Consider the following 18144-nt stretch of genomic DNA (forward strand, 5'->3'; position numbering starts at 1 on the left):
CAACAATCCCTTCAGCATTGTAAGACAGAGCTACCAAATTCTGTGCAAATGGTTTCTAAGTTGTAATCCAAAAAAACAAACACACAAATCACTAAAAGAAACTGAGTGTTTCACTGCATTTGAATGTCTATCATTAGACAGAAGTAGGGTCTGTGTAAATGTTGCTACTCTTTAGTCTCAGGCGCAACTTCACTAAACAGAGACCCAGGATTAAATTCGTTCAGTCAGAAGGAATTCTTGAATGTAAAGAACCCAGAGCCACATGGCCCAATACGTTCTTCTTTAAGATGGCAAATGGTGAATTGAAGAGGGTTCACCAATTAAATCCATCAGACCTCTACCATATTGAGACTCCTTTAATACTTTGGCTCCCTTATTTGGGATTAACCTTTGAAGTATTCAAAAAACATTTATCACGTTTTACAACATTACCCCTCAGCAAACTGAGAGTCGATAGTAAAACAAACGAAGAAGATGGCACCCTACCAAAACTGTGACCCCTAAGGACCTGCCTTCATTGACCCCCCCACCAACAACTACATCCCTTTATTGGCTTCATTTTTTACCAATGTTTCATCTTTCACTGCCCTAAATTTCTGCCTCAACTTAGCAAATTTTATCCAGCAATGTTTAAGGAAGATGATTCTGGCTGTTTCCACCTGATTGACTCAGGTCTTGTCTTTCGCTGCTGGGAAATACTTTCCTTACACCATCTTCTCATCATGATGCAAGCAGATCCCTTTTTTCCACTTGCTACGACAACCTTCACCTCATTTGCTTCACCATAGAGCAGGTAGGAAAAATTCCTGGCAAGGGTGGGGCACTGGTGAATTTAGACCAGTCTACAGCATTCGATAGGGCTGACCATCAGTATCTGGTGGGGGTCAGACTGGGCTCAACTTTCCATAGCTGGATCAATGCTATGTATAGCAACATCGAATCAGTCGTCCAGGTGAACGGTCTCTTCTCAAAGCCATTCACAATCAAGCATTAAATTCGCCAGGGCTGCCCCTGTTGCTGCTTCTGTATGTATTGGCCCTTGAGCCACTGCTGCGGAGGTTGCGGACTGCGGGGGGGGGGGGGGGGGGCGCTTATGGTAAGGGAGCAACAGCATATGTGGATGATGTCACCATTCTCGTGTCTGATGAAGGGCAGCGACCTCGTGAAGAAGACCCCATTAAAAGAAATATGAAGCAGTGGCAGGGTCAAAAGTTAACCAGCCTAAATCAGTCGGCTTGCCACTTGGCACCTGCAGGGGCAGGTCAATGCCTCCCAACAGCATTGTTTGACGAAAGGCCCACTTAAACTGCTCAGGGTCTGCTTTGGAAACAGGTAAATCACATTCTTCTGCATTGCAATTTCAGTTGATTCCAATACATTTGCCGTGACATATCCACTGGTTTTACCAGACTCTTTTAGTGCCAGAGAAACAGAGTAACCCATGAATGTATGTCCTGGCCAAACAAAATGATTGCTAATACACACTGCTGGCATGTTCCAAAGCCCTGTCGGTGGGAATTGTGCCACCGACGGAGGAAGTTGTAACCTCGAACAAATGGAGGAACAATATTTGGTTTTCTCCAGAAGGTGAGAGGAGGCGTTGGGAGAGCCTTTTTACAGGGCTTGTCAAGGGAGGAGACATAGCCTGAATGGACTCCTTCCCTGAGGATATATTGTGCTTCCGATCGTGGCACTGTTGGAGTGCTAAGTGGCGCTTTGGGTTGGAAGATTGTAAGAAGATGAGTGCCTCATACTGAAGGGGCATGTGGCCCATGAGAAGAGTTGTAAGAGGCAGGTGCTTCATTTTAAGGACATGGTGTCGTCTGCAGTAAGAGGCTTAGTACCTCATTGTAAAGAGCTTGAGTCCAATAAGAAACTGTGCTAAGAGGTTTATTGCCTCAAATATGTAAATTATAAAAGAACAATGTTTTAGAGAAGCAGAGTTCGGTGGGTGACTTCTGCCTTCTCCCATTAATATCAACATGTTCATCATTCATCTCATCAATGTCTTTGTCCAGCCCGCAGCTACTCCATCTATGTACGGCTTTCATAGCCAATATAATGAAATAAAGTAGCTCATTTTCATTATCATTCATTTTTATCATAAGTTTTTTTTTTTTTCTAATTGTTATATGTCCCCACTGGCCCCCTTGTGGGTAATAAAGAAATCACTCTTCATTCGTTAAGTCCTTGTTATATAGGACCTTATAAAATATCTTGAAGAACAGAAAAGACAATCATATTAGATGCTGAAGGAAAACCAGAAACAGAAAATGTGGATAGAGTCAAGGAGGCTTTCGTCAAATCCATCCGGAATTCAAGAACATGAAAATATAATTGTAAAAAGAAACCAAAAACATGTGATCTCAATATGAAATTAAAACAATAGCATCGAGGCTATCAAATGGACAGGCCACAAACGCAAGAATGAAAGAAACCAAGCTACTGCGTCAGATTTTATCTGGTGACCACTGTGTGGCCATCCATGCCACTGATACAAGGATCAGCTGAGGCAAAGCCTAAAACTGACCGACATCAATCCCAAAGCCTGGGACATTGAAGCTGAGGAAAGGCTGTGGTGGTACCAACTGCCCTACAGAAACAGATATTACGTGAATTTCATAGTGGACACCTGGGAATGTCGAGAATGAAAGCTTTGACAAGGAGTTACGCGTCTTGGCCGACACTGGACAAGGACATTGAAAATTTGGTAATAATCTTGTAGAGGTTGTGTGCCAGCAGCCAAGGCACCACAAATACCAATCATGGCCTGAGTCCATTGTCCAGAGTACATATAGACTACACTGGACCAGTGAATGGCGCCTACTACATTGTTGATAGCCTTACCATGTGGCCGGAAGTATGTAGGTGCAGTCAACCTACCGCGAAGGTAGCAAAGTTCCTGCATGAACTTTTTTGCTCAGTACTATGTTCCAGACACCACAGTACCGGACAATGGAACATAATTTACAGGATGAGTTCAAGAAATTGTATAAAATGCATGCAATCAAGCACATGTTTACTCCGCCCTACCACCCAGGGTCAAATGGGCAAGCAGAATGATTTGTAGATACTTTGAAGCAAGTGCTAGAGAGAAAAAAAAATTAGGCAATGACGTAATGCTAAATAAATTCTAAATATCAGTTCAGGCAAGTCGCCTGCAGATCTAATGTTCGATTGAAAAATTAAATTGATCTTTGAAAAAACGTACAGAGTAAACAAAAAACATTTGCAGAGACAAAGTCCATTTCAAAGTATACAAGAATGGTAAACAGAGGTGGCAGGATTAAAAGTATTGGTAACATGTAAATTACTTTCATTTTTGTAGTACTATCCCTTGTCACATTTTTTTATAACAGTAACCAAAAATATACTACAGTCTCTACAAGCCCAAACATCACACAATATGGTAATTTATATAAATAGAATTATACAAAAAAAAAAGTCTGAAGTTCTAAAATAACTAAAACATAAAATAAAATAAAAAATTTCAACACCTCGCAGGATATATATATATATATAGTTAGTCAGCTAACTAGCTAGTTAGTTCTAGCTAACTAGCTAGTTAGTTCTAGCTAACTAACTAGCTAGCTAGCTAGCTAACTAACTAGCTAGCTAGCTAGCTAGCTAACTAGTCATAGCTAGCTAGCTAGCTAACTAGTCATAGCTAGCTAGCTAGCTAACTAACCATAGCTAGCTAGCTAACTAACCATAGCTAGCTAGCTAGCTAACTAATCATAGCTAGCTAACTAGCTAACTAATCATAGCTAGCTAACTAGCTAACTAATCATAGCTAGCTAACTAACTAACTAATCATAGCTAGCTAACTAACTAACTAACTAACTAACTAGCTAGCTAGCTAGCTATGATTGGTTAGCTAGCTAGCTAACTAATCATAGCTAGCTAACTAATCATAGCTAGCTAGCTAGCTAACTAATCATAGCTAACTAACTAGCTAGCTAGCTAACTAACTAATCATAGCTAACTAACTAGCTAGCTAGCTAACTAACTAATCATAGCTAACTAACTAGCTAGCTAGCTAACTAACTAATCATAGCTAACTAACTAGCTAGCTAGCTAACTAACTAATCATAGCTAACTAACTATCTAGCTAGCTAACTAACTAATCATAGCTAACTAACTATCTAGCTAGCTAACTAACTAATCATAACTAACTAACTAACTAACTAACTAACTAACTAACTAACTAACTAACTAACTAACTAACTAACTAACTAACTAACTAACTAACTAACTAACTAACTAACTAACTAACTAACTAACTAACTAACTAACTAACTAACTAACTAACTAACTAACTAACTAACTAACTAACTAACTAACTAACTAACTAACTAACTAACTAACTAACTAACTAACTAACTAACTAACTAACTAACTAACTAACTAACTAACTAACTAACTAACTAACTAACTAACTAACTAACTAACTAACTAACTAACTAACTAACTAACTAACTAACTAACTAACTAACTAACTAACTAACTAACTAACTAACTAACTAACTAACTAACTAACTAACTAACTAACTAACTAACTAACTAACTAACTAACTAACTAACTAACTAACTAACTAACTAACTAACTAACTAACTAACTAACTAACTAACTAACTAACTAACTAACTAACTAACTAACTAACTAACTAACTAACTAACTAACTAACTAACTAACTAACTAACTAGCTAGCTAGCTAGCTAGCTAGCTAGCTAGCTAACTAACTAACTAACTAACTAACTAACTAACTAACTAACTAGCTAGCTAGCCAACCAACCAACTAACTAACTAACTAACTAACTAACTAACTAACCAACCAACCAACCAACCAACCAACCAACCAACCAACCAACCAACCAAGTTAGTTAGTTAGTGTGTGTGTGTGTGTGTGTGTGTGTGTGTGTGTGAGGAAAAGATAATTGTGCTATGAAAACAATTTATCATTTACATAACTCTGAAATCTATGCAAAAATTCCAGCAATGGCCTTTTCATTCCTGCTGGGATCGATACCATTTAAGTCTAATTTGAGGATCCACAGAGGTTTATGGGGGTGGGACTTGCATAATTGTACAAGATATTTGCAGAACACAAATTCATAAAAATTTTCAACACCAAAAAAATTTTCTAGATTATCAAACTTTATGTGATGTCATTCGGCCCATAATTACTAACAGGCCATGCGCATATACGCAAGTTTTAAAAACATTTTGAAATTAGGGTGAATGATGGTGGTCTTGGTACTAGTGGGTGGGGGAGACACCCCATACAAAGTCACCATCATCAATTAACCCCCATGAGCAGCACTGCAAATCAATCTCCAATGCTTCTTCATGCCTGTCTACTCATTCACTCTCACTCCTTGTACATAACCACACGTGTGTGTGTGTGTATATATCTATATCTATATACATATATATATATATATATACACACACACACATATATATGAGTTTTTTTTTTCAGTTTCCATCCAGCAAATCCACTCTGAAAGTTTTGGTCAGCCCATGTGGTTGTGAAGCAAACTTCTTAACCACAGAGCCACTCATGCAGACAAGGACAAAATAGATACAGGACTCAAAAAATAACACAAATATCATGAGACAAAATCGTCCTGAATCTCTAAAAATATTAGCAGCCATTGCAGGTCTCTGCAGTCAACTCGGAATTTCCTTTGAGAACAAGTGTGGACACACCAGCTATGGAGATGAGCACTCGTTTGAGTTTGGTCTGACCAATAGCACATTTCTCGGAGGCTCTCAACAAGCTATGAATCTGCAAAGGAAATTCAGTGAAGTGGCTTAAAATATTACAAACCAACAAAAGAAAAAAAGAAACTCTACACCATTTTGATTCCAACATATCTGATCAAACTGATCTTTGTTCTACAATACTAACTTCCTATTTCACAGTGATTTAAAGTTTAACAGAGGGGGCGGGGGTACAACCACACCAATATTCACAATCAGTTATAAAGATTCATAAAATGTGAGACTTTTTTTTTTTATATATATATATATCAGGTTTTTAAATAGAAACTTACCTTCTAACATTTCTGCTGTGTGGAAATGAAACAACAACAACAAAAAATAATAAAGCTTTGGATGTTTTTTTTTTTTTTTAAATAAGTGAGTAAAATACCATATCAAAGCATTTTCAATGTTAGTAAAGAAAGAGAAGTCAATAAAACTTGACATTCAGAAAGAAAACGAATTGCAAATTGCAATAACATACTACCATACCTGAACGAGCTGGGAAATTTCATCGGAGACCTCCACTTGAGTTGCTTCTGGCCGAAACATTTTGTTTCATTTTCTTCTGGACATCTCAGCAACTGATGTTGACAAACTGTGTATTAGAAATATTGATCTTACTTAAGTTTCTGTGTAAAGGTAGTATGGGTGGTCTTTCAAAGGTTTCCTATAAGAAACATGGTGACTACAAATGGTAAAGGAAGGAGTAATAGAAACAGGACACATGGATTACTGTTAACCACTAATTCAGTCTCTGCAAATAGCCGGACTGGAAGCCAGTGGTTGTTGTTGAAACTAACAGCAAGTAAAGTAATCTCTTGAGGCTCTAGAGTTCTAGTCGTTGGAGACATCTACATAGCCAGAAACAGCTACCAAATCACGCACATATCATAGACACCTGTCTTCCACAGCGAGAAATAGCAGCCAAATCCCGTGCAGATTCTAGGCATCTGTCTTCCACAGCGAGAAATAGCAGCCAAATCCCGTGCTGATCATAGACACCTGTCTTCCACAGCGAGAAATAGCAGCCAAATCCCACAGAGATCATAGACACCTGTCTTTCACAGCGAGAAATAGCAGCCAAATCCAGCGCAGATCAAGAACATCTCTTGAGGCGCCAATAAGCGAAAGTCACCAGAATTAAAAACACTGAACCATTTCATTGTTTAGTACTTAGGCAATGCGTATGCGTACCTCTTCTGAAATAGTTAGTGAAGTCAAATTATCTCTCTTCTTTTATCAGCTGTTGTCGTGTCGTTTTCAGGTAGAAAGGGACAACAGGGTAACCACATAATTAGGAGATGAAAATGAGAGGGGTTAAGTGTTATACAGGAAAAAGGGGTGGGAAAAAGTGAAGTTTAATGGGTCTGACTGAGTTAAGGGCACCTGTGAACTTGATAGGAAGAACGGGGATTCCTTCAATAAAATACAAATAATATATAAGTATATGCATAATAACAACAAATGGAGCAAAAAAAAGAAAGGGTAGCTGGAATTATCACTTGTTTTTCATAAGGGAGAACATAATAAAACATTAAGTAGCAAGACAAAAACGAAATTGTGGGGTAACTTACGAGCTAAGATGTTACATGGTCAGTCCTTACATATAAGTTTCGAAGCAAGTGAGGGCCATTTCACAAAAAAAGCACTCACCGAAGTTCGTTGTAAATAAACAAGTCCGCCATATCTATCAATGACATTCTACTTCGACAGTCTCACAAGACAACAATGAAACAAGGAACTCAGACGAACATATCCAACAGTCCATATAACACTTATATATTAGTATCCTTATGTTAGCGTTAATCAGTGTAAAACCGAAGTATAGGGTGTTAGCTGAGAAATAATAATAATAATAATAATAACAAAACACATGCTCATAAGAAGAAGGTCAGATCTATGGCTAAGCAGTTGGTGATGCGAGGTAGCCTTAGCTGTAAATACTGGGAAGGAAAAAATTAATCAACTATAGAAGGGGAATAGGCAAGTATATGCACATATATATGCATATATATATGTACATACCCTCATCTATCTGTATATATATATAGATGAATATCTGGGTACTGGACGTTGCAAACAAAACAATATAACTGGACGACTTCGGTTATTTCTGTGTCAAGTGAGATTTAACGAAATGGGAGGAGGGGTAAGAATAAATTAAAGGGTTGGGTGTCTCGTCCTGTTTTGTTTTTGTGTATTTATGGATTGTGTAAAATCCGCAAAACATTCTTCGAGTTTAAATTAGACAATATAATAATTACTGCCTTAACGCATTTTATGAAATTCATAAAAGCATTGTCTCTGTTGTATCAACTAAACTCGAACAGATGCACTGAAAATAGATGCATTTGATGCATAAAACTTCGATTGTTTTCTGCATTTTACATACACACCTGAAGCAGGTGAGAATAAATTTGTAAGGCTTTTTTTTTTTCTTCTAGTTTAAAATGAGACATTGCTGGCATGATTTCGTTATATCTATAACGCATAGATACATAAAAACAGACACAAACCGAAGTCGTCGTTGAAAAATGATGAAAGAAATAAAACAAATGAAAAGATGATAGGAAGCTGAGGCAAGGGCGAGGTTTTGGTAGATTAAATGAACTCTGAAGAAGAGACTCTTGGAAATCTTCATTTAAAATGCCAGAATGTATTCTTGTTTTGTTTTTGTTTTTCAGTATAAGTTATATACGGATTATAAACACTCCTCTGCTTCTCACAAAAGCGTGTGTGTTGTGGTATGAAGGGGAAATTAAGGAACAGGAGGGTTGACATTAAAAAAACAAGGAGAAATGAGCTTTTCTTCTTACCTGTCGACAATCTGGAGGGGAAGGTTTTCTTCTCTTCGTGGCAAACACGTTCGGTTTCTATGACATCCAGTTGCCCTCTGACCTCTTCCGCTCACCATTACGCATGCTCTGATCCTCATTTCCGTAACAGACACCTGACAGAACCAAAATATTCTCTCACTTACGCCTTAATTACAACTTCTGCTCAAATATTTCGTGTTTACATTTGCTGTCTCTGATAATTTTTTAGCTATGAGCGATTAGATTAACATTTCCCCTGTTAATGAATAAACCATTGGAATAAGAGATCCCTTACTTGAGCAATAGGTAAGGGTTAAAGACATGAATAGGATCTTGAAGTAAATAAAAAAAATCATCAAATATATATACATCGCACCCATGCTAGCATGGAAAACAGATATAAAAATTATTGCCATACATATGTACGTCTATGGATATGTATACATGTGTGTGTGTGTGTGTGTGTGAAGGTATGGAGCCTAGTGGTTAGGGTGTTGCACTCACAGTGGCTAGATTGTGGGTTCAATTCCCATACTGAGCAGTACATTGTATTCTTGAGCAAAACACCTCATTTCATATTGCTGCAGTCCACTCAATTGTAAATAGATTTCCCTACAATGGACTATCTTTCTGATCAGGGGGAACAGACATTAGCCTGCTTGCATAGCCAGTAGGGTGCACGTTCTTGCGGCAAAAGGTACGTTCTTGCGACGCCGGACACATTCTTGCGGCATCGGGCAATGTGGGGCCAGGCACGGTTTTGCAACACCAGGTACGTTCTTGCGACGCCGGGCACGTTTTTGCCGCGCCGGACACGAACGTGTCTAGGGCTGCAAGAACGTGCCTGGCTCCGCAAATACGTGTTTAGGGCCGTATGTACGTGCCTGGGGCCATAACTACGTGCTTGGGGCCGCACGAACGAGCCCGGATCCGTAAGTACGTGACTGGTGCGGCAGAAACACGCTCGGGAACGTTAATATGTACCCGGCGCCGATGGAACATGCCCAGCGCCGTTAAAACGTGCCTGGAACCGCAAGAACGTGCACAGGGTAACAAGAACGTGCCTGGGGATGCAAGAACGTGATCGCAGCAGTAACTACCTGGGGCTGCAAGTAAGTGACAGGGGCCGTATGTACGTACGTCTGTCCTGCGCCAAAAGAACGTGCCTGGTTCCGAAAGAACGGGCCTGGGGCCGCAAGAACGTATCTGGCGTCGCAAGAACGTGCCTGGCACCACAAGAGCGTGCATAGAGCCGCAAGAAAGTTCCTGCTACGCCGGGCACGTGCTTGCGTCGCCGTGCACGGTCTTGCGGCTCCGGGCACGTTCTTGCCGTGCCGGACACGTACTTACTGCCCCGGATTCGTACTTACGGCCCCAGGCACGTACAGACGGCCCCAGGTAGTGACTGCCCCGAACACATTTCTTGCGTCTCTAAGCATCTTCTGGCAGCAGCCCTATACACGTTCTTGCGTCTCTAAGCAGCTTCTGGCAGCAGCCCTAGACACGTTCTTGCGGCGCCAGGCACGTTCTTGCATCGCTGGGCACGTACTCACGGCCCTGAGCACATACTTACAGCCCCGGGTACATATTTGCTGCTCCAGGCACATACTTACGGTCCCGGGCACGAAATTACGGCCCAAAGAACGTGCATATGGTCCCAGGCAATTACTAGCGGCCCTAGGCACGTAGTTACTGCCCCGAACACTGGCCATAAAGTCGGGGACCAGAAATTCAACACTGGCCATAAAGTCGGGGAGGAATAATTGCACACTGGCCATATAGACGGGGACCACAAATAGCACACAGGCCATAAAGTCGGGGACGAATAATTGCACACTGGCCATAGAGACGGGGACCAAATATTGAATACTGGCCATAAGGACGGGGACCAAAAACCGGACACTGGCCATAAAGTCGGGGACCAATATTTGCACGCTGGCCATAAAGACGGGGACCAAAAATTGAACACTGGCCATAAAGTCTGGGACCAAAAATTGTACACTGGCCATGAAGTCGGGGACCAAATATTGAACACTGGCCATAAAGTCGGGGACCAATATTTGCACGCTGGCCATAAAGACGGGGACCAAAAATTGAACACTGGCCATAAAGTCTGGGACCAAAAATTGTACACTGGCCATGAAGTCGGGGACCAAATATTGAACACTGGCCATAAAGTCGGGGACCAAAAATCGCACACTGGCCATAAAGACGGGGACCAAAAATTGAACACTGGCCATAAAGTCGGGGAACAAAAATCGCACACTGGCTATAAAGTCGGGGACTATAAATTCAAAACTGGCCATAAAGACGGGGACCAGAAATTCAACACTGGCCATAATGTCGGGTACCAAAAATTGAACACTGGCCATAAAGTCGGGGTCGAATAATTGGACACAGGCTATAAAGACGGAGACCACAAGTCGCACACTGGCCCTGATTTCGGGGACGAATAATTGCACACTGGCCATAAAGTTGGGGACCAAAAACTGAACACTGGCCATAAAGTCGGGCACCAAAAACTGAACACTGACCATAAGGACGGGGACCAAAAATCGCACCGTGGCCATAAAGACGGGGACCGAAAATTGAGCACTTGCTATAAAGTCGGGGACCTAAAATTGAACACTGGTCATAAAGTCGGGGACCAAAAATCGCACACCGGCCATAAAGTCGGGGACCAAAAATTGCACACCGGCCATAAAGACGGGGACCGAACATTGTACACTGGCCATAAAGTCGGGGAACAAAATTCGCACACTGGCCATAAAGTCGGGGATGAATAATTGCACACTGGCCATAAAGACGGGGACCAAATATTGAATACTGGCCATAAAGTCGGGGACCTATAATTGAACACTGGCTATAAAATGGGGGACCAAAAATCACACACGGGCCATAAAGACGGGGACCAAAAACCGGACACTGGCCATAAAGTCGTGGTCCAATATTTGCACACTTGCCATAAAGACGGGGACCGAAAATTGAACACTGGCCATAAAGTCGGGGACCAAAAATTGTACACTGGCCATGAAGTCGGGGACCAAAAATTCAACACTGGCCATAAAGATGGGGACGAAAAATTGAACACTGGCCATAAATTCGGGGACCAAAAATCGCACAGTCGCCATAAAGACGGGGACCAAAATTTCACACCGGCCATAAAGACGGGGACCGAACATTCTACACTGGCCATAAAGTCGGCGAACAAAATTCGCACACTGGCCATAAAGTCGGGGACCAGAAATTCAGCACTGGCCATAAAGTCGGGGACGAATAATTGCACACTGGCCATAAAGACGGGGACCAAATATTGAATACTGGCCATAAAGTCGGGGACCTATAATTGAACACTGGCCATAAAATGGGGGACCAAAATTCGCGCACGGGCCATAAAGTCGGTGACCAAATATTCCACACTGGCCATAAAGTCGGTGACTAAATATTCCACACTGGCCATAAAGACGGGGACCAAAAACCGGACACTGGCCATAAAGTCGTGGTCCAATATTTGCACACTTGCCATAAAGACGGGGACCAAAAATTGTACACTGGCCATGAAGTCGGGAACCAAAAGTCGAAAACTGGTCATAAAGACGGGGACGAAAAATCGCACACTGGCCATAAAGTCGGGGACCAAAGATGTACACTGGCCATGAAGTCGGGGACCAAAAATTCAACACTGGCCATAAAGACGGGGACGAAAAATTGAACACTGGCCATAAAGTCGGGGAACAAAATTCGCACACTGGCCATAAAGTCGGGGACCACAAATCGCACACTGGCCATAAAGACGGGGACCACAACTCGCAGACTGGCGGTAAAGTCGGGGACGAATAATTGCACACTGGCCATGAAGTCGGGGATCAATAATTAAATACTGGCCATGAAGTCGGGGACGAATAATTGCACACTGGCCATGAAGTCGGGGACCAAAAATTGTACACTGCCCATGAAGTCGGGCACCAAAGCTTGCACACTGGCCATAAAGTCGGGGACGAATAATTGCACACTGGCCATAAAAACGGGGACGAAAAATTGTACACTGGCCATGAAGTCGGGGACGAATAATTGCACACTGGCCATGAAATCGGGGACGAAAAATTGTACACTGGCCATGAAGTCGGGGACCAATAATTGCACACTGGCCATAAAGACGGGGACCAAATATTGAACACTGGCCATAAAGTCGGGGACCTATAATTGAACACTGGCCATAAAATGGGGGACCAAAAATCGCACACTGGCCATAAAGTCTGGGACCAAATATTGCACACTGGCCATAAAGACGGGGGACCAAAAATTGAACACTGGCTATAAAGTCGGGGACGAAAAATTGTACTCTGGCCATAAAGTCGGGGACCAAAGATTGAGCACTGGCCATAAAGACGGGGAAGAAAAATTGTACTCTGGCCATGAAGTCGGGGGACCAAAAATCGCACACTGGCCAGAAAGTCGGGGACCAAAAACTGAACACTGGCCATAAAGTCGGGGACCAAAATTCGCACAATGGCTATAAAGTCGGGGACGAAAAATTGTACTCTGGCCATAAAGTCGGGGACCAAAGATTGAACACTGGCCATAAAGACGGGGACGAATAATTGCACCCTAGCCATAAAGACGGGGACCAAAAATTGAACACTTGCCATAAAGTCGGGGACCAAAAATCGCACACTGGCCATAAAGACGGGGGACCAAAAATTGAACACTGGCTATAAAGTCAGGGACCAAAAATCGCGCATTGGCCATTAAGTCGGGGACGAATAATTGCACACTAGCCATAAAGGCGGGGACCAAAGATCGCATAATTGCCATGAATTTGGGGACGAATAATTGCACACTGGCCATAAAGTCGGTGACCAAAAATTGAACAATGGCCATAAAGTGGGGGACCAAAAATTGCACACTGGCCATATAGTCGGGGACCAAAAATCGCACACTGGCCATAAAGTCGGGAACGAATAATTGCACACTAGCCATAAAGACGGGGGACCAAAAATTGTACACTGGCCATAAAGTCGGGGACCAAATATCGCACACTGGCCATAGAGTCGGGGACCAAAAATCACACACTGGCCATAGAGTCGGGGACCAAAAATCGCACACTGGCCATAAAGTCGGGGACCCCGACTTTATGGCCTGTGTTCAATTTTTGGTCCCCGACTTAATGGCTAGTGTTCCATTTCTGGTCCCCGACTTTATGACCAATGTTCAATTTTTGGTCCCCTACTTTATGGCCAATGTGCAAATGTTTGGATCCCAAATTTATGTCCAGTAAGCAAATGTTTAGTACCCGACTTTATGACCAGTGTTCAATTTTTGGTCCCTGTCTTTATGGCCAAGTGCAAATGTTTGGATCCCGACTTTAAGACCAGTAAGCAAATGTTTAGTTCCCGACTTCATGGCCAGTATTCAATTTTTGGTCCCCGACTTTATGGTCAGTGTGCAGTTTTTGGTCCCCTACTTTATGGCTAGTGATCAGATTTTGGACCCCAACTTTATGGCCAGTGTTCAATATTTGGTCCCCGACTTTATGGCCAGTGTTCAAGTTTTGGTCCCTGACTTTATGGCCTGTGTTCAATTTTTGGTCCCCGACTTAATGGCTAGTGTTCCATTTCTGGTCCCCGACTTTATGACCAATGTTCAATTTTTGGTCCCCTACTTTATGGCCAATGTGCAAATGTTTGGATCCCAAATTTATGTCCAGTAAGCAAATGTTTAGTACCCGACTTTATGACCAGTGTTCAATTTTTGGTCCCTGTCTTTATGGCCAAGTGCAAATGTTTGGATCCCGACTTTAAGACCAGTAAGCAAATGTTTAGTTCCCGACTTCATGGCCAGTATTCAATTTTTGGTCCCCGACTTTATGGTCAGTGTGCAGTTTTTGGTCCCCTACTTTATGGCTAGTGATCAGATTTTGGACCCCAACTTTATGGCCAGTGTTCAATATTTGGTCCCCGACTTTATGGCCAGTGTTCAAGTTTTGGTCCCTGACTTTATGGCCAGTGTTCAATTTTTGGTCCCCGACTTTATGGCCAGTGTTCAACTTTTCGTCCCCGTCTTTATGGCCAGTGTTCAATATGTGGTCCCCGACTTTATGGCCGCTGTGCAAATGTTTGGTCCCGACTTTATGGCCAGTGATCAGTTTTTGGACCCCGATTTTATGGCCAGTGTTCAATTTTTGGTTTCTGACTTTATGGCCAGTGTTCAGTTTTTCGTCCCCGACTTTATGGCCAGTGTTCAATTTTTGGTCCCCGACTTTATGACCAGAGATCATTTTTGGTCCCCGACTTTATGGCCTGTGTTTTATTTTTGGTCCCTGACTTTGTGGCCAGTGTGCAAATGTTTGGACCCCGATTAAATGACCAGCGTGCAAATGTTTGGATCTCGATTTTATGGCAAGTGTTCAATTATTGGTCCCTGACTTTATGGCCAGTATTCAAATTTTGGTCCCTGACTTTGTTCAGCTTTCAATTTTTGTTCCCCGACTTCATGGCCACTGTTTAATTTTTGGTCACTTACTTTATCGCCAGTGATCAATTTGTGGTCCCCGACTTTATGGCCAGCGTTCAATTTTTGATCTCCGACTTTATGGCCAGTGTGCAAATGTTTGAACCCCGATTAAATGGCCAATGTGCAAATGTTTGGACCTCGATTTTATGACAAGTTTTCAATTATTGGTCCCCGACTTTATGGCCAGTGTGCAACTTTTGATCCCCGACTTTATGGCCACCATTCAATTTTTGTTGCCCGACTTTACGGCCACTGTTTAACTTTTGGTAACCGACTTTATGGCCAGTGTTCAATTTTTGGTCCCCGACTTTATAGCCAGGGTTTAGTTTTTGGTCCCTGACTTTATGGCCAGTGTTCAATTTGTGGTCCCCGACTTTATGGCAGGCGTTCAATTTTTTGTCCCCGACTTTATGGCCAGTGTTCAATTTTTGTTCACCGAATTATTGGCCACTGTGCAAATATTTGGACCCCGACTTTATGGACAGTGTGCAAATTTTTGACCCTCAACTTTATGGCCAGTATTCAATTTGTTGTCCCTGACTTTATGGCCAGTGTGCAATTTTTGTTCCCCGACTTTATGGCCACTGTGCAAATGTATTGAACCCGACTTTATGGCCAGCGTGCAAATGTTTGGACTCCGAGTTTATGGGTAGTGATCATTTTTGGTCCCCCACTTAATGGCCAGTGTTTAATTTTTGGTCCGTGACTTTATGGCCAGCGATCAATTTTTAGTCCTTGACTTTATGGCCAGGGTTCAATTTTGGTCCCTGACTTTATGGCCACTGGGCAAATGTATTTTACCCGACTTTATGGCCAGTGTGTAATAGTTTGGACCACGAATGTATGGCCAGTGTGTAAATATTTTGTCCCGGACTTTATGACCAGTGTCGAAATTTTTGGTCTCCGGCTTTTTGGCCAATGTGTAAATGTGTCCGCCCCGACTTTAAGGCCTGTGTGTAAATTTTTGGACCCCGACTTTATGGCCAATGTGCAAATATTTGGTCCCCGACTTTATGTTCAGTGTGCAAATGTTTTGTCCCCGACTTTATGGCCAATGTTCAATTTTTGGTCCCCGACTTTATGGCCATTATTCAATTTTAAGTCCTCGGCTTTATGGCCATTGTTCAATTTTTTGTTCCTGACTTTATGGCCACTGCGCAAATGTTTGGACCCCGAATTTATGGCCAGTGTGCAAATATTTTGTCCCCGACTTTATGGCCAGTGTCGAAATGTTTGGACCCTGATTTTATGGCCAATGTGCTAATGTTTGGTCCCTGACTTTATGACTAGTGTGTAAATGTTTTGACCCCGACTTTATGGCCAGCGTGCAAATGTTTGGACCCCGATTAAAAGACCAGTGTTCAATTATTGGACCCCGACCTTATGGACATTGTTTTATTTTTGGTCCCCGATTTAATGGCCAGCTTTCAATTTTTGGTCCCCGACTTCATGGCCAGTGTTCAATGTTTGGTCCCCGACTTTATGGCCAATGTGTAAATGATTGTCTCTGACTTTATGGCCAAACCTTTAAACATTGGCCATAGAGAAGGGGTGCAAACTTTTGCACATTGGCGACAAATTTAGGGTCCAAACATATAAACGGTGGCCATACAGTCGGGATCCTCACATATATACAGTGGCCATACAGTCGAGCTCCAAACATTTAAACAGTGGCCATAAAGTCGGGGTCCAAACATTTTCACTGGCCGTAAAACGGGGTCCAAACATTTACACAGTGTCCATAAAGTCGGAGTCCAGACATTTGCACAGTGGCCATAAATTCGGTGTCCAAATATTTACACAATGGTCACAAAGTCGATGTCCAAACATTTACACAGTGATCACAAAGTCGGCGTCCAAACATATATACCGTGGTCATAAAATCGCGGTCTAAACATTTTCACAGTGGCCATAAAGTCGCTGTCCAGACATTTAGACAGTGGCCATAATGTCGGAGTCCAAACATTTAAACGGAGCCCATAAAGTTGGGGTCCAAATATTTATACAGTGGCCATAAATTCGGGGTGCAGACATTTAGACAGTGGCCAGAATGTCGGGGTCCAAACATTAACACAGTGGCCATAATGTCGGAGGCCAAACATTTAAACGGAGCCCATAAAGTTGGGGTCCAAATATTTATACAGTGGCCATAAATTCGGGGTCCAGACATTTAGACAGTGGTCAGAATGTCGGGGTCCAAACATTAACACAGTGGCCATAATGTCGGAGGCCAAACATTTAAACGGAGCCCATAAAGTTGGGGTCCAAATATTTATACAGTGGCCATAAATTCGGGGTCCAGACATTTAGACAGTGGCCAGAATGTCGGGGTCCAAACATTAACACAGTGGCCATAATGTCGGAGGCCAAACATTTAAACGGAGCCCATAAAGTTGGGGTCCAAATATTTATACAGTGGCCATAAATTCGGGGTCCAGACATTTAGACAGTGGCCATAATGTCGGAGTCCAAACATTTAAACGGAGCCCATAAAGTTGGGGTCCAAATATTTATACAGTGGCCATAAATTTGGGGTGCAGACATTTAGACAGTGGCCAGAATGTCGGGGTCCAAACATTAACACAGTGGCCATAATGTCGGAGGCCAAACATTTAAACGGAGCCCATAAAGTTGGGGTCCAAATATTTATACAGTGGCCATAAATTCGGGGTCCAGACATTTAGACAGTGGCCAGAATGTCGGGGTCCAAACATTAACACAGTGGCCATAATGTCGGAGGCCAAACATTTAAACGGAGCCCATAAAGTTGGGGTCCGAATATTTATACAGTGGCCATAAATTCGGGGTGCAGACATTTAGACAGTGGCCAGAATGTCGGGGTCCAAACATTAACACAGTGGCCATAATGTCGGAGGCCAAACATTTAAACGGAGCCCATAAAGTTGGGGTCCAAATATTTATACAGTGGCCATAAATTCGGGGTCCAGACATTTAGACAGTGGCCATAATGTCGGAGGCCAAACATTTGCACAGTGGCCATAAATTCGGTGTCCAAATATTTACACAATGGTCACAAAGTCGATG

At 42.4% G+C, this 18144-nt stretch overlaps 1 long non-coding RNA gene across 1 annotated transcript; it reads right to left on the reverse strand.

Annotated features, from left to right (window-relative positions):
- Window positions 1-4905: 4905 nt before the first annotated feature.
- On the reverse strand, window positions 4906-7757 carry LOC149128982 (uncharacterized). The gene is made up of 3 exons (XR_016240601.1): window positions 7345-7757; window positions 6260-6365; window positions 4906-5792 (listed from the first exon to the last, which is right to left on the reverse strand). It is a non-coding gene; the product is annotated as an uncharacterized LOC149128982 (long non-coding RNA).
- Window positions 7758-18144: the final 10387 nt, after the last annotated feature.

Source organism: Octopus bimaculoides, unplaced genomic scaffold (genome assembly GCF_046866305.1).
Source record: "Octopus bimaculoides isolate indiv1 unplaced genomic scaffold, ASM4686630v1 contig254, whole genome shotgun sequence".
Lineage (NCBI taxonomy): Eukaryota > Metazoa > Mollusca > Cephalopoda > Octopoda > Octopodidae > Octopus > Octopus bimaculoides.